Source organism: Gobius niger, assembly GCF_951799975.1.
Source record: "Gobius niger genome assembly, chromosome: 2".
Taxonomy (NCBI): Eukaryota; Metazoa; Chordata; class Actinopteri; order Gobiiformes; family Gobiidae; genus Gobius; species Gobius niger.
The window spans coordinates 31,362,014-31,389,954 of NC_136853.1; the positions used below are offsets into that span (position 1 = coordinate 31,362,014).

Below are 27,941 nucleotides of genomic sequence, written 5' to 3' on the forward strand. Positions count from 1 at the left end.
GGGCCGCATTAGGTAGAGATTAACAAGTGTAAACTTCAGTAAGCCCTGATGAATCTGCCACTCAAACACAATGTGTGGGTTCACAGGGGATGAGACGAAGTTAGAAATTGTTGTTTATCTAAACAAGGCTCAAAACATGCAGCTTGTGTGATAAGCACCTGCACAAATAGACTTAAAGCAAAATTGGTTCTCTAAACAATTGTATTAATTATATGTACAGTATATAACATACGACTATTATTGAGCACTAACTCCTCTTGCCTCTACTTCCTATGTGAACCCCCTTTTCCTCAGATAACTGTGCCATGTACCAAAATAAAAGTAACTCTACATCTCCTGCTGACCACCATTTTTATTGAATTTGAATTGAATCTTCAAAACTAAAAAAAAAAATTACTTGAGTTCAATATAGACCAAGAGAACCACTGGATTGCAGGTGTACACTTTGGATTATAATGGGATAGCTAAGATGGAACAGCAGATGTGACTAACATGAGTAAGTTCCTGTCGCCCTAAATATGACAAGTGTCCGAGCCCTCACAGTTACTTTGCACCTTACGCTGTCTTCTCCCGAACAGGCCCGACATTAATTTTCATCACACGCCACACACAAGTTGACATTTCATTTCCCCCACTTGTCGAGGAATTACCCAGAATCAATGGCCGGCACCTCAACGACCTGGTAAATCTTCCTAACTGGCTGCCCCTCAGGCTAAATCAACTAAGTGTTATGTCCTTTGCAAATTTACGGTGCACTTAATGAGTGCAGCAAGAAAACAGAATCGAGGAATACACTGACGATACCACAACAGTTTTACCTATTTGTAATATGAACATGATGGATAAAACCATTGATGGATAAAACCAAAGTGTTTAATTGTGCGGCGGCTGCTTTCCACTTTGATGCTGGGGAGTTCGATTGTTTATTAATGAATCTTACGTGTCGTCCTAAAATGGTTAAGAATGTCACTTTTTGTACAAAATCTATACATATTTACATATAATTGAATATCACCATCAAATCTTATTTCTTGATCCATTAACACTGTCGTAATATAGTGACTTAAAAAAATAAAAAAATAAAAAAATTCCCAGCCTGTCTTAATCATCATCCATCTAAAGTATAGATTTTCTTTTATGAACTGACAACTGTAACATGTGGAGTACCAGAGCCGTGGGAAGAGATTTCGGTTGGTCGGCTCCACAAATGCTTGTTCTGTACTTATCCATCCACCAGGGGGTGCTGCAACATCCTTAGCACTCTGGGTTCCCAGTTCTTATGGAGTAACCCATGTCTAGAAAACCCACAGCAAATATGTCCACATTAGAAGCTTCAATGTGTTATGGTTTAACAGGCAATTAATCTTTGATGTGCCCATATGGCAGTGAGGAGACACTGCACACGGGGCTGGCACCTTAATGAGGCATCACCTGTTCTGTTGGCATTCCTCCATATCCCTTGTAAGAACTCCTGGATACTTCACTTCTCAATTTGTGAAAGTCTGAACAAAGTCAAGGATGTCAAGGATTGTGTCGAATGGAAGGGTGCTCACTGACAAGCCGCAATATGACACAATGTCATACACGGCTTGATATATACTTTTTGTTTGATTTGATCCCAGGTGTAGTTGTGTTTTTAGGATCAACGTCTGGTCCTTTTGCAATGTGATCGACAGTAGAGTGATAGAGTGAGAACATTCAATTGTCTCCATGTCATCTGCACCTTGATTAACACTGACTCAAAAAAATATACCTTTACGTACTGTATTTCACACTAAAATTCAAAAAGGTCACCAAAAGGACCATTTCTTGTACTATCACATACTAGAACTAGACTCCCCTGTCAGTCAAGGCTGCGTTCTTCAGCCGGACCAACAACTTACACAGCCATAACCTGATACATGCTCTTTGATGCTGTTACAAAAAACCTCTTCCACTATTGCCTATATCCCGAGGAGAGAAATGAGCCTTATCTCAGAAAGAAAGTGGCCATCCATCAGCAATTTCACACAGTTTATCAGCCTGCCCAAGCCCCGACGCACAATGATGTCAGGCATTAATCAAACGCTGACAACTTGCATTCACAGATAGACATGTGGCCTTTCAGGCTGCCCATAGCTGGTCACTGTCCTGCCCAAGGTGTGCGTCTGTGGACATGAACCATAATGGCGTTCTGAAAAAGCCTGCACGATAATGTGTCCATCTGCCTATTCACACAAACAAAGATCCTGGACGCAATGTCGTTGTCTTGCTCAAGGGAACAGTCACCATCTTGCCAATTAGTGAATGAAACTTCTTGAGCTTATGATTCTCTGCTCATAATTGGTCATAAATGATATTTCGAGGCCTTACTTTATATCTTATGATGGAGTGTAGCCAACTGTTTGCATAACAACCTGTCAATATGATTAAAAGCACAACAGCACAGATGAGAATGTCGTACCTGGCTGTCTCTTCTCTCTGAGACTCCCCACTGACCACTTTAGTCCTGTTGCTATTACTGAGCAGTATTGATGTTCTCAGTTGGGATCCTAATAGGAGATAGGTAGAACATCACCTAGACCTTGTTGATGGTCCTCTGTTCACATCGAAACACTGTCATATGATAACCGCAGGAAAACTGCCACAGATGGAAGTATTTAGTTCAGGTACAGAGAGTACTTTTAGTTATTTTATTTAAACTTGAGAGTTGTATCCTCTCACATGGCTGAATAACAGGGTTGAGAAAAGAGAAACGCCAGACGCAACCTTGGAGCACATCCCTTTGTTAATTCAGTTGCTGTCAGAGAAGTGAGATGTACTTTTAGTCCAAATGCTTTCATTTTTTGCTCAGTTGGAGAAGAACCTTTCAACACCTGGGAATAACTTCTTCACAGTTCATTCAAACTCATTTTACTTCAGTTTGTAAAGCCTTTTATTATTGTGCATTCCTTACAAAATATTACCTTTGCTTTGAGGTTACTCTTTGCAAAATTGTCAAATTTGTGAAATATTACACTGATGATATGTCAAGCCATAAGAAATGTCGCTAGTGCCAAAATTATATTTGCCACACTCCTGACACACTTATAGCATGAGCGGCCCTTAAAGCAGAACTAAGTAACTCATGCCCCTAGAGGCCATAAGCACCACTGCAGGTGTCGTAGCATGTTGCAGTATTTTACACAATTGTCCGTGAGAGTAAATACTACGCTGACAGAAAAGACAAAGGGAGAGAGGTGTACTGTACATCCAATTACACAATGGAGATTTTTTTTTTTCACTCAAACTTGGCTGTAAATACTGTTTAAGGTTGCAGTTAGCTTTACCTGTTAGCTTGTTCTTCGTGATTCTATTAACGTGTATTGTGCCTCCGACCCGTAGGCAACGAAGCTGCAATTGTGGTTTTCTGGCCAGAGACACCAGGGGGAGATGAAAGACCCTCCAATCATCCCATTAACACTTGTGTTTCCCCCAGAGGGACTACAAAAAGGATTTATTAAGGTAAACAGGTTACTTAGTTCTTCTTTAAGGCTCTCACTGAGTGGTCATTGTATGCACGTTTTACTTTCTGAAAGATTGTAACTAACTAGTAACTCATTTTGAAAATTCCTTTAAGGGGTAGCATGGGTACAGTTTCACACCTACACACCTGAATGGTAATGGTCAGAAGAATGCTGCAGTGTGCTCCAGCGACTAATGTTCAGACAGCCACCTCCAGCGCTTCTACACAGCAGGTGATCCATTAGAGCACATGATGATACACCACAAGAAACAACAGAATTATTTTTTGACTGATGCAGAGCACAGTGGCTTTAACATTAACATTTAACAGGTCAATTTAAGGTTACACTGATATGGCAGCTGCTAAATTATGCAGTTCCTTCTAGTGTCCTATTCTTTAAATACCGGTGCCCAAGGTTCATAACAAACGGTGAGACACTTTGTAGAAACAGGTAATAAAGTTTAATTCAAAGGCCAAAGTAAATAAATGCCATGAGGATACATGATCAACCAATACACTTAAACAGATATTAAATGTTGTTCTGTAAGTTGGCTACAAAAAATTGTCAAAGGGTAAAAGAAAAGTAAAATGTTAACTTACCACTATGAGTTTAGTGCTGCTGAAGTACTATGAAAAGTACACTGTGTGGTGCACACTCATTCTTGAGTGCAGCTATGCAATTGAAACTTGTAAACAGTCAATGCATGCTAAAAGACACAACATGTAAAATGGCCCATTGTACATTATGTCAGTGGTAATGGAAAGAACATGCAAAACTCCACACCGAGAGGCCCTGTCTAGGGATCGGATGTGGGATCTTCTCAGAAGAAGAAGAAGAAGAAGAAGAAGAAGAAGAAGAAGAAGAAGAAGAAGAAGAAGAAGAAGAAGAAGAAGAAGAAGAAGAAGAAGAAGAAGAAGAAGAAGAAGAGCTTTATTTGTATAGCACAAAATGCTTAACATGAGACAATTTTACACTCACTCCATACTCGGTGATGGTAAGCTATGGTGGCTGCACAGTGCACACATCTGCAGCAACAGTCCCTCTAACTACCACCATGCATTCACGTGCACATTTCATTCATCCTGGCCTATTGTACATGTTTTTAGTGGTTGGGGAAACCGAAGTACCTGGAGAAAACCTACGCAGACACGGGGAGAACATGCAAACTCCACACAGAAAGGTCCCGCCCAGGTAACTGTGTAGCACAAGCGCTAAGCTACAGTACTAAAATTGACACTTTGGTTGTTCTTGTGATCTCAGCAATTTGACTTGAAGCATCTCACATGAAGAAGAAAACACTTTTAATTGTGAGAAGAGACACAATCAAGCATTTAGAAGAGAGTATGGATTCATTTGGTATTGAGTATATGAGTATTTAGTATGAGACATTATGATAGACACTTGTTTAGTCCTTTGTATTTTAATGACCCCACATTTCACAACTATGAAATATACAGTAACATAGTAGCACCGGTAAAGATTAGGATTCAGGCACATTTATGACCTAATTTCCAACCATCAGTTCCAGTAAAAAATATGCCATTTTAACTGATTGATTCCTTTAGCAACGCTAGCTTTATGTTTCTATATTTAAATGGCATGTGACTACTCTTCTCTACACTAATCTTATGATGTGTTGCCAGTGTGCTTGGCAGTCATATTTCAGAAGATAGATCTATAAATCATGCATAATTCAATATTTAGGGCAACCCATGAATGTATTAACAGGCGATACATATGGATGGATACTCGTTTCATAGTAATGGGGGCTTGACATATATAGATGTGAATGTGGCCATTGGTGCTGTAAATTCAATGAAAGAAGGTTGGGAACCATTAATGGCCTTTCAGCGGGATTGATGACTTTATCGCATAGCTTACGGTCAGATGTTGCTATCAAACAGCAGTCAGGAATCAAAGATGTTTCATAATGTCAAATTCCCGGAGGACCTGTCTGGAGACATAACATCAATGTCATGATGCTTCAAGTAAATACTGCTTACTTTAGCTCATTATTCTCAAAGCTTTGATGAAGGATTAAGCCCCTGTTTGAAGGATAGGTGGCCTTAATTGGTGATTGCCATGGTGCTTATATTGTGTGCTGTAATGCATGCTGGCTAGAAATAATTGGGGGTCAAGACCAGTGTCGGGCAGTAATGTGTTAGCAATAAGGCACTATAAGTTATGCAGTACTGTGACGCGTTATGATAGCAGAGGTGGAAAGCAAGTAACTATCCAGTACTTTTCTGTAATACTTTTTGAAATTTTTGAAATTGCGTTCAGGTGTTGAGTTAGTCTTTAGCCGCTGTGACCGAGCACGCCACCATAGTGGACCAACCTGACCAGCATGTTTTGGAGGTAGGGGAAACCAGAGCACCTGGAGGAAACCCAGCTGGATGCCTTCAGTCTCCTCTGAAACAGTGCACCGCCTCCTGGGTCTGTCCCTGTTTCAGAGCGTGGTGTCCTGCACTGGTCCCAAGGAGTAATCAGTAGTTGGATCCCTTTTATAAAGTAATCTGCCTCTGCCCAACACTAGTCAGGAGGTGAAATCCTCTCTTGTGTTTCAGGCTCATTCAATATCATAAATTGTCCAAGTGACAAGATGCTTGATAATGGAGAGGCGTTCCTCATATGTTGACATTTACAACCTAATTAAAAAGACACTGGCAAGATGTGATCCACACAGGGTCAGCTATTCATTAGGTAGGTAGATGCGAGCAGAACACATGTTACACCCATTTTGCCAAGTGCATTTTTAACGGAGCAGTGCTGATACCAGCTGACTAGAACCTGATTTGAATCAGCAAACACTTGATTGCAAAATAACCTGAAATTGTTCATTTGTTATTTGTCAAATTTAAATTGTGCATAACTTCAAAAAGTGATGTAAAGTGTAAAGTGCTAAAACCATTAACATGTTATAAGTAATGGAATATATTACAAAATAGTATAGTTTGTTGGTTTCAGGATACTGAAAGCTGAATTCTTAATTGATCAGTTGGATGTGACAGGTGTTGGATGTGTTTGCAGCCTTGGGGGAAATGCACTTAAACAATTCCATTCAATTCAAAATATTTATTGTCAATTCTCATCAGAATCGAAATATGAATTTCTCTGAAGTCCTTGGTGTGGGGTGGGGGGCGGTGAGTGAGGGTTGGAAGGGAAGGGAGTGAGTTCAGCTTCCTGATAGCCTGGTGGATGAAACTGTTCTTCAGTCGACTGGACCTGGCTGCAGTCTCCTCCCTGAAGGAATTGCCTTGAAGAGACTGTGTGAAGGGTGCATAGGGTCCCTGGTGATTCTGATGGCTTTGCGGGTGAGACGGGTGGAGTACATGTCCTTAATGGAGGGGAGAGGGGCTCCGCAGATCTTCTCTGCTGCTCTCAGGATACGCTGGAGGCTCCTGCAGCAGGAGGCAGCGCTGGCACCATGCCACACAGTGATGGAGCTGGTCAGGATGCTCTCTACACTCTACACTCTAATCCTGGAGAACATTTTTCTGCAACACCAATTTGGCATCAGTGTTTTGATGTCATCATGTTGGGATGGGTCAAAATAATTTCTTTTTTGAAAATGCAGCCTCCCCAAGTGGATATGTGTGTTCCTTTGGGGTAGAAAGTCACATATTCACCAAGTCACAATTTTTGGCAGGGGTCGCCCACTGCATTTGTAGTTTTACTATATTAAAATGTATAGCGTAAATATGGTAATTTTTAGTTGAATTGAGAAGGAGACTTCGCACGTCAGTAGAGAGGCATAGGAGACGAGAGAGAAACCCATGGTACATCGATCAGGAAAAATAGCGCTTGCAAAAATGTATGATTATTTATAAGGACATTTTGGTGTTGTGGGATTTACCATTTGCTTGTATGGACGATTCTTTGTGAGTGCCCCATTGTCTGTAGCTGTAACACGTAATGATCTGAGCCTATGGTATGACCTCAAGGAATATCAGCAATGAGACGTCATCTCTGGTATCTCTGGGGGTCTTTAGCCTTGATGACTTCACTCTCCTTAAAGAAAAGCAGATGATGGCAATCACACTTCTTAATGTAAACCGTCCAAACATCTTCATCACAAACAGGCCAGGGCAACCAGCTTTTCACCCAATTGCAGTTCATCTAGGTGATGATAAGCTTTTGTTACACAAAGGTCAAAATGGTCAGATTATGATGAGTACATAAGTCTTTTGGTAATGAATGTTATTTTCAAAACTTCAGTGACCCACAGGAAAACATCACAACTTTCTCCATTACTCACAGCATATTTCATTAAAAAAGTTTCAAAAGTTGAATAATGACTTGCAGGAAAGTCAGCAGTGATAATATATCAGGTTTAAAAATATATATGAATCGTCTTCAGTTGAAAAACAAAAGATACAAAAGGAAAATGTTTTAGCCATGTTTATTTCTTTGCAGGAGCCCTGGAGGTCAAAATTAGGATTCCAAGACATGCCAGTCACACATCAAATAAACCCATATTAGCTCCCGTGTCTCATATACTGTAACTGCATCCAGTGCAATGGGTAATTGTCAGCACAATACCAGGTGACATATTAGAAATGACAACACGAAGACGATGAAAAATCACTGAAGCACATTTTCCCTTTATCCAATTACTGTACTTTTGCTACAATGCCTTTTTTTGAAGTTCTTTATTCAGTATGACACCTTCACTTAATTTTCTCTCTCACTGGTGTTACTGCACAGCCAACAAAAGTGTGCTGTATTTCAATAAGCCCTCTTGAAATACTTGTGCAATTTCCTAGAAGAATGTAGCGTTGGATTTCTGCAACATCAATCACAGCAAATGTGGGGGCTTGAAATGGCCTCCCCACACTATGTTTGTGTGTCTTGGTGGTCAATGAGATAAGGGTGAAGCGTGTTTTTTTTTGTAATCAAGCAGTTCCAGTCCAGTAAGCATGTTTTCTCATAAACACGTTATCACATAGAATACTGTGCTGTGACAGTTTCTGAAAAATGGACAGATATATAATAGTATTGTACATACACACAAACAAACCGAAACTCAATCTGGATTGAAATGGTTCATACAAACTAAAAAGCTATCAATAAAGGCAAATATAACATCTTAAAATCAACAAATAGCCCTGTTCTCATGACCGCACCATTTGCCACATGGCTTGCACATTATTGTAAAGGAGATGTGCAGTTAATGACAGAGATCACCACAGCCTCAGTGTTAGTCAGTTCAGCAGCATTATGAAGAAGCCCCACCCTATATTCACTCTCTCATCTAAAGCAACTCGTTTTTGAATTACGCTCTTCAACGAGGCTCTCGGAATGAGGTCACATTCCCCTGACCCCAGGCCATTATTACCCTGTAATCATGTGTTGTTGCGTACTGCTACATTTGTTATTTCTCGTCGACAACCAAATGTTAGACGAAAGCAATTCCGTCTGATGGATGATCATAACAGGCTGAGAGGCTATATCAGCTTCGAGCCTCGGCGGTGAATTATGCACAAAGAAATCCTGCAGATGCTCCCATATAGTACCTGATTTCTCAAGTGCCCATCGACCTACCTTAGAGAGCAGTCGAGCCTTTCCATCAAGATTTCACGAGGCTCTTGTTTCTCTATCGCATTTACTTGTCACCTTAAATCAACTAAATTGTCCATCTATACATTACAATGCCGTAAGAAATGGCTGAGATAAATTTTTAAGGTTCACCTGTGATTCATAGGTTGGTGATCATAGAAATCAATGCGCTTCACTTGCCCGTCCCACACTTTGTCTATCAGCGGCAATAGGGGTAGCATGTCTCCTCCATCTTGTCACTTTAAGTGCAATCAATACTTTTGCCTCAACCATCACGCACACCTCTGAATACCAGCCCCAGCCTCAGCCCCTCTCTCGCACAAGCCACCACGATTTAATCAATATCTGACTGGAGGCTCCAAACATCAGCAGAGACAATGACAAAACTGAGAGGGAAATGAAATGCTCACAATATAGAAAACACACACAGCAGGAGCATTTGGACGTTTCGAATAAAACACAAGGTCTCGTCTGATCGATTGTGTTCTTCAAGATATGATGGCAAGATGGTAATATAATGATGTAATAGCATTACCACTGATGTTGACTCATTATCTTTTTCTTAAGACTTCAAAGCAAAATAGCCTGTGACCTATTATGATGGGGATTACATATGGACATGTGATTTTCATGGTCAATATTAGTATTCGACATTACTACCAGTTCCATTTACCTCGAATCAGTAGTAAATCATTGGACAATAACATCCATGTATTAGAGTCAGCTAAAACAGAAGCAAGTAGCCACAGATCTCTCTCTCTCTCTGTCTCTCTCTCTCTCTCGCTCTCTCTCTCTCTCTCGCTCTCTCTCTCTCTCTCTCTCTCTCTCGCTCTCTCTCTGTCTCTCTCTCTCTCTCTCTCGTCTCCCAAAGGCAGCTGGAGGTCCCTGTACCGCCCTCCTATTGAGAAACGCTGCGCGGATCTCCAGTGGAGGGTGGTGCACGGGGCTGTGGCTACGAACAGACATGTGGCCCACTTTGACCCCGGGACAAATAGCAAATGCGTTTTTTGCCCAGAGGAGGAAACCTTGGAGCATTTGTGGCTGTCTTGCTCCCGGCTCGCTCCTTTCTTCACTCTACTGAAGCGTTGGGTGGATGAACTGGGCCTGCCGTTTACAAGGGAACTAGTCATTTTTGGCCCAAAGTTCTCGGTGGCTCAACGAAGAGTAGGCGACCTAACAAACTTTCTGGTGGGCCAAGCGAAGCTCAGCATCTGGATCACGCGGAGGAACCAGATGCGAGGCTCAGGATGCGCCGACCCAGAGCTGATGCTGAGGAGGCTTGTGGGAGTGCGGCTCAGAGTGGAGCACCTCTATAGTACTTTGGTGGGGGGACTGGAGGACTTCGAGGGGGTCTGGACCATACGGGGGGTCTTGTGTGTGGTCACAAAGATGTGTTTTATGGGTTGATCCTGAGTGTTATTGTTGTTGTGTGATTTTTTTACTAACATTGAGTGAATGATGTCTCAATAAACGTTGTGGTAAAAGTCAAAAAGTCTCTTTCTCTCTCTCTCTCTCTCTCTCTCTCTCTCTCTCTCTCTCTCTCTCTCTCTCTCTCTCTCTCTCTCTCTCTCTCTCTCTCTCTCTCTCTCTCTCTCTCTCTCTCTCACACACACAAACATTACAACCCACACCCTTTCACATCACAGGTTTACCAAGAAGAGTGCTGCTTTGTGCCCACCTCAGTCAGGCATGGACTCATGATTTAGTCATTTAATACTCCTCAAATTACAATGTTGCTAAGTTTTACCTAATCTTTTAATTCAGTCAGTCATTATTCATGTTTGGTCAGGCTCAGGGCCAAGCCATAACGGATTTGGCAGAAGTTGATACTCAAGTGCTTTTAGTCATTGCTTTCAACAGGAACAACAGAAATTCCCACACATCGAATGACTGCTTGGATAAAGGTCAAACAGGAAAAGATCTGAATACAGACCACACTCTTATTCTGCTGATCTTGTTGATACTTTGTTTTCATGTACAACCCATTGATAAGGAACAACTCATGGCCTGCCATTGACTTTTGGGGCTGAGTTCGATCTTTTTCGTACAAAAAAACTCCAGCCATTAGCAAGACTAATTGCACATTTTTGCTTTAGTCTGCTTAAGATTTAAACAACCCTGCACGGCAGCCTGATACATGCATCTGGATGATTAGCCCAGGAAGTGATTGCCTTAATTGCCTGGAGAATTATCAAATATATACCCCTGCTTTCCTTCATGCATATTTGACATACACAAGTACCACTTGCGGGCTCCCATTGCAGTTAATGGATGGTGTTTGGCCCTGCGATGCATATGTATTAGCTGCTAACTCCTGAGTGCACATGTGGGCAGTTCCCGTGAGTGCCTATCATGTCTGGCTCTGATAAAGAAGCAGAGGGGTAAATGTGAGGCTGGGCGGTCAAGCTGCAGCTTCCTAATTGGGGAGATTTCTCCCTCAAACAAACTGTGCCGACTTTTTGACCAGTGTGATGCAATGATATGAATGCAATAACGTACAAAACAAATACATGCCTTTCAGTCATGTGACTCTTGTTGTAATGGGGGCCATTTTGAAAACCGAAGTAGAATTATGAAGTACTACAACATGTAACAATATCTCTACTCGGGATATAAAAGAAGACAACTGATTTTTATGTACTCGTAATTATTGATCAAAAAGATAACGGCCCCCAGTGAAAACACGGCCCCAGAGAGCGCACGTTTATGTGAAGAAACCAGTGTGTCAGTGTTGTAGACGTTAGCATGCTACCGGTTAGCATTTAGCTTCAACAGCTCAGCTCCGACCTCTCCAAAAGAAAGCCCTGAACCAAACTCCAAACCTTGGCTACAACATGGGACAGAGGTCAGAGCTGAGCTGTTACTGTAGAATGTGAGCCACACATGTATTTCTCGTGTTGAAGCCATTGACGTCTTGAGCATCTTAAACACTGACTCAGACTGAGACTCTGTTGACAAGACAAACTGTAAAAATCACAGAGAAAGGTTTTCTGTTTCCTCTTTGATGTGTTCAGTTAGTCTGAGGAGTGAAGCAGTACTTTAGTAAATCCTGCTGTAGCTCGACAGACAGAGCTGCTATGTCTGCGCCACATTTGCAGGTTATATCACGTAAACGTGCGTCTCTGGTTTAACTGTTATCTTCTTGAGCAATGATTACGAGTACATAAAAATGCCACTGTCCATCATTTGTGTTTCATTTTCATCCTGAGTAGAGATATTGTTACATGTTGTAGTATTGCATAATGCGTCTTCAGTATTCAAAATGGCCGCCGGAACTCTGCGTGATGTCATTGGAAATGCATGTATAAGCAAATAAAAATTACAAGTGAATCTCGTTATGTACAAGTTGATTGGTTGTAATGGAAATAGTAATGCTAGCAATACACATGGAAGAACCTATAGTGGTAATACCATAGACTGTATATATATAATGGACAGCTTCTGCTCACTCCTCCCCGTTTACCATAATGACTACGGTCGTGGGGGAATTCATGGTGGATTTACAGACTCCCCCTCCCCAGCTCTGATGAAGCATGTTCCTAAAAAGGGCATACGGTCGGGATCTTCACTGTAGACTCGGCCCTTGCGTGACGTGTAGCTCGCGCTGCTCCAACGCTAACAGTCCGACCCTCATTAAGTACGAGATTTCTAAAATTCTTCTTACGAAAACCAGCCTGGTTTCATAAATTGTTACTAACCCAGCGTTATCTCAGGAGGAATATCTAGCCTAGTCTAGTGTTGAAAAAATTTAAATCAGGCGTTAAAGTTTATTTTTAAGGTGTCTAAACTCCAATGCTTTTCAATGGGGAACTAGCGGCGATATGGAGGTACTACAGCAATGGCGGAGCAATAACGGTCTCCAGTGTCGTGGGCATAAAGCAGAGCAGCCAGCGGCCATTGAGTAATACTTTAGAAGTAAGTGAATAGGAAATATTAATATTATTTGTAACAGATTTGATGTCTGCAAATTTAGAATAAAAATCATGATATAGAGTTTACTGTCGGAAGCATTTTTTATACCATGAAATCCACAATGGACAACCTTAGATAGCTGCCTCTTCATCTGCGATAAGCCTCTGGCGTCAGCGCTATGATGAAGAGGAGGACCTCCGGACCCATGGACATCATCAAACCCGCCTGCTTGTATGTGTGTCATGTCTGCTGATAAACTGTGCGTGCGTTCCCAGAGTGAGTTGTGAGCCTGTTGATACAAAGTGCTACACAACATCGCTCTTGTCTCGCTGCGTTTGGTGCCATGCCTGTGTGACACCTGATATGAGCTTTTGGACACAGTCTCTGGAAAGTGTTCTTGTCCAATATAAAAGTCAGATGAGGCGCTGTGCCCAATCATGCTTCATCAAAATGAATATACACAGAACTGACGCCTCGAGTGACTATATGCCCCGTGAGTGGGCCGCTATTGTAAACTTTACAACCTGGCCACAAAACGAAGAGCTGAGGCTGAAACGTGGAAACTAAACATTCAAGTGGCACTTAAGGGCAGAATTTGCACTAAACTCTGTAAAGTCTGAGTGCATATTTTCACAGGCTGCTTATCTTTATGCACCAACAATCATCGAGCGAACTTACCTTGTCGGAGATCTGCTTTATCCTATTTATTTATTAATCTATCTATTTATTATTCTGATCATTTCACATTTAGTATCACCCAAACACACTCAAGTTTATGCGCTAGTTTGTGATTGCAAAAAACAAAGGTCAACTGGATTTCACACTGACAATTCAAACTACAGCCTGTTTTTGTTTTTTATTATCAAATCCAATGTATTCATGTAGCCCATTTAACAGGAAAAAGAAGAAAATGTATTGGTACTTACAAGCTGTGGAGCAGTCCTCAAGCGCTGTGGTTGCAGAGCTCTGACATATTTTGTGAGTCTGTGTTTACTGTAGCAACAGGGAGCCTCTCTGGACTGAGGGGAGATAGGCGTCTGGCTCGAGTCTCATGCACCATTGCCATGTCTGCTGAAAGAGGGATGTGTATAAGAGTGAATAAATATTGAATTTACAGCCTGTGTATTAAGCAATTAAACAAATTAACTGTTTTTCAATCTTGGTTTCTCAGTTGTCTCGTTGAGTTGTGCATGTGTATATTTACTGTCATTGATTTAAACTTCAGACTTTGCCTTTATTCTGTATTCATTAAATTCAATCACAATCAAGCCAAAATCCAAGTATCCCTAGTATTTTTTTTTTTATCCTAATGTGATTTTTGCATGATATTAATACACTGTACATTTACACCATTTGCACCAATCGTCTTCGGTCACATGATCAGGAGTAAAAATCCGCATAACGTTTACTAAGGACCTATATTCATAGAAAGTATTCAGGGCTCTGTCTCTAAAGACCTGTAGCCCTCAGGGTAAAATATAATGAGAAATTCAATCATGTCTACTCCCAATGCAAATATCTGCAAACCACCACCTTGAGGAGCCAAAATTACAAGTGTTAGCGACCATATCTAGGTCATCTCATGTATGATGAATTTTTGGTTTGATTTATTGATCTATATATCTATATATATATTAGTAAAGGGAATTTCAAATATTATATCAATAAGTACACAGGTATTGTTAAAGATGTTTTAGTACATTCATAAATAAATCACAAACAGAACAATTCTACCTTGGTTTTTAACAGAAGGCACAGAAGTGAGCTGTAAAAGTTGAGAAGGTGACAGGAGAGCAGATAAAAGGATAAGCCCTGCGGTTGTACTGTGTGCTACACACAAGTCAGTCTGGCTGCTTAGGAGATGCACTGTTGAGAAAACAACTGATAGCAACAGTGAGCAATGGAGCCTCGAAAATAACACTTTGTGGTGCAACATCATAATTTCTCTGTTAATTTTAAAATTATTTTTGTATTGTAAAATTCTGGTCATTCGTAAATGGAAAGAGTAGGGGTGTTCGCTTCGCTCCACAGTGCAGGACCCACGGTTTGGTGCATCATGATGCATGTGCAATATAAATAATACATTTGTTTTTAAATCAAATAGCTCAAATATTCATTACTAAGATTTTTCAAAGCTGCTTTGTAATAAAATGTGCCTCCGGGCTCACAATGCCTCTGACATCATGCAATGTACTGGATGTATCATTCATCCTCATTTATGGAGGATGTAACTTTGCAGGTCTTGAGTGTCTTCAACAGAGTGTACAATGACAAACTTACACTCTGTTGTGTGCACGGATACAAGTATGGCATGCGCCATGAAGCTGATAAGCAAAAAACCCTGAAACTCTATACACAAATTTTTTGTTTTTACATTGTCTTGGTAAATGTGTATACTTTGCACTTTGCATCACTGTTTGTCATTGTGATTTTGCACTCAGTTCCCAGTTTGTGTATTAGCCATCTAAGCGTCACATGTAGCCTGATCTCCTATTATGTGGGAAGAGAATTTAAAGAGCTGTCACACGTTCTACATTAAGTTGATGGAAATTATTCATGAGATTATTATGATGATGAGGCTTTAACATATCTTGGCATCCCTTCATGAGGATCGCAATCTTCTTGTGCTTATGGCCAGTTAATTCCCTCATGAGTGTTCACTGCTCTGATTAGCTATGAGCTGATGGAATGACCTCACATAAGCTTTCTGTGCACGTTTTAAAGGAGCCTAGGGTTTAAGAGTGCATTAGAGCAGTGCACTCCCAGTACTAAGACAGTTGTCTCTCCTCTTAAACTCCTCAATTACCTGAGCCTCCAGGACGTGCAAACTTTTATTCAATAAAATAACTACATGTCTCTAATAAAGATCAAAACCCTTCAAACTTCGTTTCGAGTAATTTTAATTGATTTCCGTAGGTAGAAGGCTAACTGCCACAGGGCATTCCCACATAATTGAAAACATGCAGTCAGAAGACCTCACAACTTAATCACACAACATCTTGATTTACTAATTATGATATACAGCATTATGTCAAAACATTTAAGTGAGGCCAAGTAGCAAGGAAATTGTGGCTGCCATAGAAACTAAATAGAGGCGAAAAGTCCGACTAAATCCATTAGACAAGCCTTCCTAGTTAATATGGATATGGTGAAATAGCTGTTTTATGTTGGCTGACTTCTGCATCTCCCTGTGTGAGTGGTTTCAACTGTCTTAAAACAAAAACATTTTCACACTGCTATGAACTGTGGGGCGCTTTGGATAGATTATTCTCAGGGGCGCGAGCAATAAAACCATCCCCTACTGTTTCCATTTTTAAACAGTCTGAAGAGGACATCTGTAATGCAGTTTCCTCGTACTTGGTGTTCCCTGGATGCAGGGGCTGTCCTCAGAGTGCTTAGTTGATCTGCATCTTGACTGTGAGTGGGAGGGGTTGCCTCTGTGTGATCCCGGTCATAGATCTCGACGGACATCTCCACAGGCTCTTCATTATGTGTTTGGAGGCTGTGGGCCGGCCCATTGGGGGGCACAAGTCTGGATGAAAAGCCCTGATTATGTAAGTGTCTGAGCATATGCCCGTCAGCCTATTTACTGTACATGCCAACGCATCAATCTTACGCCGACGCAGCATTTCTTTTCTATATATGGTGCTTCAGCTTTCAATGGTAATGATAGATCTTTATGCAGGCGGTAAACGTTTTCCCTTTGACTGTGTGCACTGATTGATTAAGAATATTTTCTAATAAGGCAATGAACATACATGGCCAAGCACTAGCATTCATCAAGATTGACTCATGACATTACGCATATGCTCTCTGTGGCTTTACTTTAATGCTGCTGTTTCTGTTTTTCCTGGATGGACCTCATAGACCATAACTGGTGCAAACTGCCAACAAGACGATCTTCCACCTATACAGTATACAGTGGGAACCTGATGTTTACATACACTTTATAAAAAGACTCACATGGATTATTTTTTCACTGTCTGACATGTCATGCTAAATGCCAGAAGAATGACAGATATAATTTTCTATATGGGTTTATATTACTTTATGCAAAAACAAAGGTTCACATACATTTCATTAATATTTGGTAGAATTACCTTTAAACTGTATAACATGAGTCAAACATTTTGGATTTCCTTCCACAAGCTTCTCACAAAAGTTGGCAGGAACTTTGGTTCATTCCTCCAAACAGAGCTGGTGTAACTGAGACACATTTGTAGCCACCTTGGTGCGCATGCCTTTTCAGCTCATACATGTTCAACTGGATTGAGATCAGGACTTTGTGATGACCACTTCAAAACATTGTCTTGATCCTTAAGCCACTTTTTAACCAGTACTGGCAGTATATGCTTTGGGTCATTGTCCATTTGGAAGAAGCATCAGCACCCAAGCTTTAGCTTCCGGGCTGATGTCTTGAGATGTTGCTCCAATATTTCCACACAGTGCTCTTTCTTCATGATGTCATCTATTTTGTGAAGTGCACCAGTCCCTCCCACAGCAAAACAACCCCACAGCATGATGCTGCCACCCCCGTATTTCACAGTTGGGATGGTGTACTCAGGCTCGCAAGATTCTGGTCATTATGGCCACAGACCACAGGATATGTCTCCAAAAATTAGTCTTTATCTTTTTATCTTTAGTGTGTATTTCCTTTTATTATTTGCAAACTCCAAACTGGCTTTTTATGTTTCTTTTGGAGTAAGGGCTTCTTCCTGGCAGAGTTCCCTCTCAGCCCATGTCAGTACAGAACTTGTTTCACTCTGGATAACGACAAGCTCTTAGCAGAAACAGCATCTTCACCAGGTCTTTGTTCTTGGGTTGATATTCACATTTCAGAACACAGCATGTTCATCTCTGGTACACAGAACTCGCTTACACTTTTATAAAGTGTAAACAGCTGGTTCCCGCTGTATATGCAGTATATGTATATGAAATTGTAGAATGGGATTATACAAAGAAGGGTGAAATAACTCAAAATATGTCCTATATTTCTTGCCATTTTCTCAAAGAGCTTCATCTTAAGCGTCAGAACCATTTCTGGTGACGACATCAAGGAGCTCAATAACAAGATGTCATAATTGTGCGTAGCAGTAATCAAAGCGAAAGGCAGCTATTTTGAAGAATCTATTTCACCATTTCCTGAAATCAACAGAGGATTTTTTGGCAACAGTACTAACAAGTGTGTTTTTGATCAAGTTCACGGGGGGGCGTTTGTGACATTATGTTCATTAATTCACCAGCAGTATCTTGTCACTCAACTCTTCCTTCTGTGCACCCATGCTGTGTGATGAATGGGACACAGCCAGTTTGCCTCGAGTCAGACTGCACTGCTACACTATCAGTGCTTCAGATCAGATCTCCTCGTGAGCCTTATTTGCTTTTTTGCTGAGTAGTTTCCTCCCTTCCAGTCACTAGCTCTTTTCATCTTTCCGACGTGCTTCAGCTTTGCTTTGTCATCACCGTCTTGCAACATAGCCAGTGTTACACCCCTTTCTACAACCACCTGATTTGAAATGAATCTGCTTCTGGTGGTACTTGGACAGTCCACTATCGCATGAGACGGTACTTGGAATGACAAATATTTTATTAGATGGTACTCGATGGGAAAAGCTTGAGAACCACTGGTCTAATATGTTGATTTTGAGGATATGTTTAACATTTTGAGGCCAGTCTGAGACAATTTCAGCCACATTCATACTGCATGTAATGTACTAAGGCTGCACAATATATATCGCACAAAAATATTGCGATATTGGATGGTGCAATATCCGTATCACAAGAAGCTACAATATATCGCAACATCGCTAAAGTCTTCACACGTCGCGTAAAGTATATCGCAATATCAACACCATTTAGACTGTACATTTCTTTCTTTCTTTTCTTTAATCCAGCAGTTTGATTAAATACAGTTAATACAGCTTGCAGGCACCAGAATACAAACTGCATTTTTTTGTTAGTTGCTTGTGAATACAATGAGTCACACTACATTCAGAACACAAGTATAGACAGATTCTCCCTCCTTGGTTTGCTCATTCATTCCTATTGTTTCACTTTCTTTTATCCTCTGATTCGGAACATTCGGTGCTGTGTCTGTTCTCTTCTGCACAAAAGGTGTAAACTCAAAGCCAGAACAAATGTCTAATTAATCTTGACTCAGAAAAATACCACTTATTTAAAAGATAAACAACCTCAAATGAATGCAATCGCTTTGATGCTCTTACGCCGTATAGACAATTCAAATAATAAGTGGTTTTGCAATGTGGAATTTCCCAGATAGAATTTTTAATAGTTGTTAAAAGCACAGAGATATTTCTTTAGGCTCTTTTGGTCATTAGATGAAAAGGGAAGGAAAAGGCTTGAGTGCTAGACAACTACAAAGAGGTAAGTTACAGCAGCTTTTTTCTGTCTCAGGAGATGGACTTATTTTAATATTCTTTTTACAAGATGTACAATAGTGGGGTATCTCTTCAAAAGAATTCTGCTGAAGTATGAATAAAAGACACACTTGCAATCAGGCAGAACAATACAACCCCTGACAGGTGACGTCAAGCCCCGGTAATGAGAGATGGCCGTGTTCTTCTGCGTTCATAGGAACAGTGATTGCCGAAGCAGAGGTGCTGTTGCCTGGCTCTGCTACACTATTCCCTGTCCATTCCATGCAGAGTAGTTCGTCTGGTAACGGAGCAATTGGAATAGTGCAAAGGGGCGGGCCTAACGCGCACAGATTGTCAGTGAAATAAACCAATCAGCAATTTAGCGGACATGACGACAGCTGTAGTCCAATTCCAGAGAACGCCGAGGCAAAATCCTTGAGTTCTTCATCCATGGTTAGTTTTGATGAATAACTTCTGCGCGTGTCACTGCTGATATAACTACCTGTGATGGTTGTGATTAGTTCAGCCAATCAGCCACTTGTTTACCGTGTATGTCCAGACCCACCTTCTTTCGTGCAGAAAAGAAGTGGGTGTGGTTTACCAGGCCAGAGGTGCTGCTGTCCGTACCACGTGATCCGTTCTGATGGAGAGCGGGGCAAGACCGAGACTAGCCCAAATCTTAAAAAAAGTATTCTTTTAGCTGATACTAAGATTTTGAAGGGAGAAAAAGAACATGATGTAAAAAGAGACAATAATCGCGACAAAATTTGATCTTTGTGAATATGGTAGACGAAAGCCTAAGGATACGAGGAGTCATTTCCCCTTTTGGAATGGGATAAAAATACAGTGGGAGGAAAAACGTATGTGAACCCTTTGGAATTTCTCACAGTACATTTCCTGCTAAATTGGTCATAAAATGTGATCTGATCTTTATTAAAATCACAACAACGAGTAAACAGTGTCTGCTTAAACTAATGCCACCCAAACAATTACATGTTGGAGGAATTCCAAAGGGTTCACATACTTTTTCCTCCCACTGTACTTTGGATCGACTGCAACATGAAGAAAATATTTTACTTGTGGTTAATTCAGTCTTCCTGTCATGACAACGTGCTCTGTGATTGGATTGATATCAACTTTTTGAGATTTGATTGGCTGTCAGCAAAGTTCCCGACGGTCCTGCTTTCAAACAGATACAAAAGGCAGGAGTAAATGGCTGGCCAGGCAACCTGTCAGCCGAACACAAGCTGTTTGTTTTTACATGGTACTCTATGGGAAAATCCTTTATGTTCCCATGGGTTTTCTGCCGCATGACCAGTTTTCAGAGGCGGCATTTCATTTCGATCTTTGATGTGCTCGAAGGAGGAGAAAAAGAAAAAACAGGCGAGTTCAGCGTGGATTTGAGTGAGTTTGTCAAAAGCCAATGGACCAAACTGCTAATACATCTGTCGCAGTTGCATCTTACTTTGCTCTTCAGAGGAATATCAAAAGGACAATTATAAGATATGACTTTATTGATCACACAGTGGAGAATGCAGGAAGACAACTGTGCTTGCCATCTGCCACCACCTTGTGTTCTAGTTTGTCTCAAAGACAGTTTTCTCAGTTTGCAGATTGTTGTTTCCTTACAGCAGACATTGTCTTACATGCAGCATGCTTGGATTTGCATGCCGTACCTTCCAAGCAGGTCATATAAATTCTAATATCCTTTGTGGGGAGGGAATACGGGATCTACTCCATATGCAATGAATCCCACAATGCTACGCTTGCTCTCTTCTCTGCTATTTACTGCATGTACATAGCCCATGGGGGAGGGCGGCAAGCAGTTTAGAAGTGGACGCGCTGGCTCACACGACATGTTGAATAAACAGAGATAAAGAATAATCCGCGCCTCAGACACATTCATGCTACAAAGGCAATAATGGGACACTTTATCTCATGTGGTCTGCCATAAAGACAGCACCCGCGGCGTGGTGGACCTCACTGGGGCCATTTATGAAGCACACTCTGTTTTCTTTATGTTGAAATGGATTTGAAGCAGGTTTGAACTGTGTGCTTTTTTTCCTGTACAGTGCAGTAAAAAAGGCAGTGGCAGTCATGGACATTTTTTTTTTTTTTTTTTTATGAAGTTCGCAGCAAGTAATTTTCTTCATGTTCTTGATACAGTATATGCAAATTAGAGTTATTTTTGAGTAACAGATTTAGCAATTATTCCACGACTTCATGTTTCATAAACTTGGACTTCTTCTTGTTGATTATTACACAAAATGAATATCTTCACTTTACTGCGCGGACGTTGAAGTGCCCCGAGGTGTTACTTCGCCTCACAATATAGTGCCTCTTTTTATCCACTTAGAAAGTCGACATGTTTAATTTTGTGCAACTATACTTGGATTGTGTAGCTGTAACTGTGTGACTGTATTTAAATAGGGGAAACGTGGAAGAGCTTGGTCGCTTCTTACTTCACCCCCGTTTGGCCCCATAGAGGAGAGTGAGTGAGGCTAAATGCTAACGACATCTTTGGTCTTTTTGCGTGACTGAGCGCACGCACAAAGACCAGACAGGTACGCATGAACTTGTCTAAGCTCAAGTAAGAACATATCTCAGTATGGAAAAACGGTGGCCTGTTCCTTTAATGCTTGTCTTTTTCTAATGGAGGTAGTTGTAGGAGGAGGGCTAGATGTAGCTTCAATTCTTCTCATTTACAAGTTGCAGAAAACTGTATATTATGAACTCATTTTCAAAGCTGTGCACCCACATTTTACACTTTATTTACACAAACATGATCAAATTTATGCTCATAATTTCCTTTTTTTTTTTTTTTAAAGAGAACTATACATACATTTTCATAAACTTTTGCACATCATCTCACCCCTTGGACAGGAGCCTAGTCTTGCTTAAGATTAATAGACCTACTTCTTCTGAATTGATTATTTCACTTCTTTTACTGTTATGTTTTTATCTTGGCTCAGCAGAATGGCTGTGTGTTGTCAGCCTCAATTGAAATGCTTCAGGTGTTGAGGGCTGGAGTGCTGAAGAGGCCTCCTTCACTTCTGCTCTCCCCTGATAACTTCAGCATTTGACCGTGTATTGTACTCCCTGTGAAAGCACGCGGCTGCGCTTGCCTATAAATACATTTTGTTCTCGCGTGACTTTAGACCTCTGTAAAGCCGGGCAAAATGGAAATGAGAAGTTGCGTATAGCTTCAGACGAGATTAATAAGTCTTTTCTTATCGCCAATCTGCTTATTTTGCGCTGACAAATTGAACCATGTCCAGGGAATTTCTAATGAGATGCTTTATGCAAGATGTGCACTTCAGTCAAGTTTGAATTTCATTTTTCAAATCGTCAGCACTTCGAATTTGAGATTCAACAAAGCAAAATGGTTTTAAATGGCTCTATAATGAATTAGTGAAGCTTGAAAAGTGCTTTCACTCTCGGCATGAACGGTGGCCAGACTTGTTAAAAGAAAAGATTGGCCTTCCTGAATGTCGATTTGTAACTAGGTTATAGTCAGTTCTCCCACGCTCCAGTCTTTTTAGTGCCCTATACCATTGTCCCCTGTTGACATTTTCTAATAATAATCATAAATCATAATAATCATAATCATAATAATGGGTTACACTTGTCAAGCTTAGCGTTATGTAATTCTCTGGTGAAAAAAAAACGTGATGGAGACTATGCCTTTTAGCTTCGTTTAGCCCCCGATGTACCTTTGCACGACACATCAAATAAACCAATAACAAACCCCCCGGCGCTTTGATTTTTGAACCCCATGAGGTCCCTGCTCCCGCCATTTACAACATGGCCGATTTTCGGTCTTTGGAAGAGAAAGTGATAGAGACTTGCGGTCTTTTGTGTCGGAAACTAGAAATGTTCAAGCTTTCAAACAACCCCCCTCTTCCTTCCCCTCTTGCGTAAAAAAAAAATTGTAAATTTACTTCAGAAGTACCGATTCCTTCTCCAATATGCTGTATCTGTTGTGCATGTTTCATGATTGATTCATTCATGATGTTCAGATTTGTTTTTGATGAATGTTTTATGCGGAAAGCAGTAGGAGTAAATTTAGTATACTGTAGTATACAAGTGCCATTGAAGTATGTGGCTATGTATTAGTAATCTTGATTTTCTTATCTTTCTTCTTTTGTTTTATCACATTTTCCAGAAGGAAGCAACGTTTTGGCCGACATTATGACTTGCACTTGTTACATACACAATCAATGAAGCATTACCATACAACATCGAGCCCATGCCTGTAACCCCCATTGCCAATTTCTGACTTCACACCTCTGCTATTTTCCGCAGTGATTTCATGGGATAATAGCAGTCACAAATCATCCTCTGGCCGGTGAAGCCCGTGAAATTGATGTGCCTTCATTTCAAAACAATAGAGGTGCCTTATGAGGGTGCTTGTGATGTCATAACTTAGGCGTCTGACAGGCCTTGGGTGTGTGTGTGTGTGTGTGTGCGTGTGCGTGTGTTTTTGGGCACAGCGTCAAACTACAAGCCAAAAGAGACGACTTAATCAATTGCAATATCAGGGAAGATGGCGAGGCACAGGTAGAACATGTTCAGTCAAACCGAGCGTACTGAGGAACCTGACAGGTCCAACTCTGAAGCCGTCTCTCTAGACATGAGCAATGCTTCACTGTCTAACTGTGGACCTATAATTACTACGTTTCAACCAGTAAAGATAGTGAGCAGCACTGCGAAGTAACAATGGTAGCAAGAGCGGAATTTTGTATTTTACAGAGAATAGAGCTCACCAGTCCTGCACACTTCAGGACATTCAGTGGGTGTAGGAAATAAAAATCCTACTCATTTAATGCATTATCCTTTTGAAAAATGCAAATATTAAGAGTTTAAAAGCACAACACATGCTGATCTGCTATGTGCTTACTACTAGATATTTTACGTGATGACTGGCAGTGGGCGGGACTTCTATACACGCGTTTCCTGTGATGTCACGCATTGTTGTGGCCGCCATTTTGAATACCAAAGCACTGAACACGGCTGTTATGCCATTCACCTGTTGCGCTGTGGGATGTGCACTACCCTGTCTCAAAAAAGGGATTCCCTTTCTACAAGTTTCCTAAAGACCCAGTTCGTCGACAGAAATGGATAACTGCCATCAGGAGAGACCACTGGACTCACACAGCCGAGTCCAAGCTGTGCAGTGAGCACTTTGGTACAGGTAAGTGAGCGACGAGGCAACATTGTAACCCAAACGAGGCTAGGCTACAAACAAACGCTAGACTGTCTGTTTATCTACATGAATATACCCTGGCCTAGGCTGTAAGCTCCAGTCCAAAAGCTTTGGGTAATGCCACACTGGAGGAAATGTAGCCCACTGACCCGTGTGAACTGCCCGTTGGGGAGAGCAACGTAAACACAGGTTACCCCGATCCATGGCTGATAAAACCATAAACTATCGATTAAACACAACTCATAGTAGACTAAAACAAAATAACAACGCTCATAGCTTTACTGTTTGAGAGAGATGAGTGCCGACACATGCAAACGTTCGCAAAAGGCAACCAGATACGTTTATTTGTTTATTACTTGCCTTTGCTGTGACCAAGAACATTTTGATGTATTCTGATGTATCTTGGCATCCGCAACCCATCCTGAGATAAAGTCCGGCTTCACCAGTGTATGGAGAGGGATTGTGGACCACATAAATGTAGATAGATGTCCGCAAATGTTAGATGCGCGCGAACTGTCACTGGTTTTAAGTGGCGTTGAAAAAATCTCCAGACAGTTGATAAGGGTATATACTGTTGCATTAGCCAGAGGTGTTCAAAATGGCGGCTAGAACTACAGAAGTCACGTGACTGAAATGCATGTATAGCCCAAGTACCCATTCTCTAACACATTTCTTCTTTTAGTGGCGTCTTTCCACCAGTCTACCTACAGGGCATGCACCAGCGAGTGTGCCAAGTGAATAAATAATGTAATGCTAGGGGTATCTTAAAGGCGGAATATAAGTGTCAGGCAATCTTTTAAGGAAATATTAACCTTTGGTAGAAGTATCAGTGGTAGTTATTGTAACAAATGGTAGTCAGCCACAGTCATAGTAGCAATAATAGTATTTGCAGAACCAAAATGAAAGCAGATGAGGGTATACATAACCCATAATAGTACAAAGGGCTTTCTTTTGTATTGCGCCTCCTAAGCTTTACAGTTGTCTCAAAGCGATACAGAGGTTCATTATTCATTTTCACCCGATGCTCAGTGGTAGTTAGCAATGTATGTAGCCACAGTTTCTCCGGGAGGGATTGAAATGGCTGGCGGTCTGTGCCATAGCCGCTGAATTACAACTCCCACGGCACATTCAGGCGTATGTAAGGCAGGTGAGAACAGCGTCTTGCCTAACAAGAGCATGATAATGGTATGCAAACCTTTCGATGGATTCTCTAACCACTCTGCCACAAATGGAATTGAGGTAATAATGACGTGGAAGTCGAGACCTACCATCAAGTTAAACAATGGTTGTAAAGGAAGCAGTGGTGTGGCATGAAATAAAAATAAAAACCTCTCCGTGAGCAGATATGACTGAGGATCGTAGCTTGATTGGAAATGAATTGACTTGGCCATGGTACACCTGGTTCCATGACGCCCTTCATGCCTCATGCCCAGGCTGTGTATTATTGGGCTATGCATTTTTCAACAGGCCCTTTGCATACTAGTGATGGTGTGTGGGAACTCACCAGATACGTGCCATCACTTCAAAGCGATGGGGCGGGGATGATCTTTCCATGACGGATGAAGATTTGCTGCCTGTGAATGCTGAGAATGGAACCACACGTATGGAAAAGCCTCTCGCGCCATTACACTGCCAGAAACAGAAACAAAAACACAGGTTGGAATAAGACAGAAGGAACGCAGTGTGCACCCGACATGGATGATGCCGGGTGTCGTCTTGTGAACTGAAAGTGGTGTGAAAAGAAATGCTGAATAATAATAATAATAATAATAATAATAATAATAATAATAATAATAATAATAATAATAATAATAATAATAATAATAATAATAATAATAATAGCTAGAAACTTTTGCAATGGCTGCTTCATTGTGACTGACTGCGGTAATGCAGGCAAATGCAAAAAATGCATAAACTGTTGAAATTGCATGAATTGGTTTATTTGCATAATCAAATTTGCATAAACTGTTTAAATTCCATAAACTGGTCAACTGTTAGAACCACTGAACTGCCGAAATTACAGAAGCGGCACAAAAGGCTGCAAGAAGTGGAGTCCCTGAAATCCTTTTAAAATGCATGGGCCAGATTCCCCATACACACAAATGGGAAAATTTCCCGATCCCACAGAAAAAAACTGGAAAACTGCAGTAGGCGGAATTTTTCCTGAAAACTGAAAAGGTAAAAAAAATCCCAAAAAATCACAGAAGTCCCAAAAGTATTAGCAGGATTCTTGTTAACGTGCACACGTTTTGATGCATAACTTGCTGAAATCTGAAAGCTGTGAAAGCTGCAAAAAATCCGGAAAAAGATGGATGCGGAATAATAAATAACATGGAAACTAATTATTGAATTCATTATAATAATTATGGAATACATTCCACAGTCAATCAATAAACCACGGGAAGAAAAGTGCACCAAGGGAAGGCATATTTTAGTTGAAGGACTTTTTCTTTGCAGCACTGTGATCACCCAGTGCTCCTGAAAGGCTGTACCCGGCTTTGTGTCAAAGGTAAAGGACACGTTTCACTACCCATGAACAAAGAAATTTACAAATACAAAGATCTGGAGAATAAAAAGGGTTGTCATACTTTTTTTTTTATAATAACGAGAAATAGTATTCAAAAGCACAAAATGTTGTTGTTGGAGCACACAAAAACAGCCCAGTGGGAGGCAGATGGTCGACCCTGGAAGGGGTATACTCAAAGGAAAAAACAATTGTGATAGAAAAGAAATTTAAATCAGGACAGGAGAGAACAACATTGAGTCAAGTGGATTGGCTGCTATGTGGTATGTGTTACACAGGCATGCGCAAGGTCTCACAGTCATCATGTTCCCATGGTCATGCCGGTTTTGTGAGTCAAATCGTATCAAGCATGTATTAAGGATAGTATTTTCTGTATACTAATTTATCAGCTCAATTAGGTTTAATAGGAAAAAAAATCTTTACACTAAATCCTATTTCATACTTTAAGGGGCTAGAGGCAAGTTGGCCATTTTATACTCACTACTGCCACCTCAGGTCATACTTGTAACTGCACCTTCTATATTCAGCTCATGCATGATGGCAATTCGGACCGAAGTGACACCTTTTTGAGTGACAGCGCAGGATTTTAGAGGCAGTTGTGGTGAACAGGTCTGGGTTCATACTACACCTCAGGACATGGCTGGAACATGTAGGGGGAGGAAAATACTTGTATAGTCCCTTTAAGGGAATCATTTGTAAATCAATCTATCTATCTATCTATCTATCTATCTATCTATCTATCTATCTATCTATAGGGATTACTTTTGAAGCCAGACAGGTCAATTAACATTTGATCTGCCTTCATAATATTCATGGTTAGATGGTTTATTGAGGCTACAGAAGTGTGGGCTTTGTGACAGAACAACACGCATGACTGC

The 27,941-nt window shown here is 40.9% G+C and overlaps 1 protein-coding gene across 4 annotated transcripts in view; it reads right to left on the reverse strand.

The window, feature by feature from the left end:
• chrm2a (cholinergic receptor, muscarinic 2a) overlaps positions 1-27,941 on the reverse strand; it is a 66,831-nt gene that overhangs the window by 25,030 nt on the left and 13,860 nt on the right. The window contains exons 2-3 of one of the 4 annotated variants that reach the window (XM_079582285.1): positions 26,044-26,168; positions 13,883-14,024 (exon numbers count right to left, since the gene is read on the reverse strand). The gene's annotated coding sequence lies outside the window, so the exon portion shown is untranslated. Of the gene's footprint in view, positions 1-13,882; positions 14,028-26,043; positions 26,169-27,941 lie in introns of all 4 variants that reach the window. The other 3 variants (XM_079582284.1, XM_079582287.1, XM_079582286.1) reach the window with 3 other exon arrangements.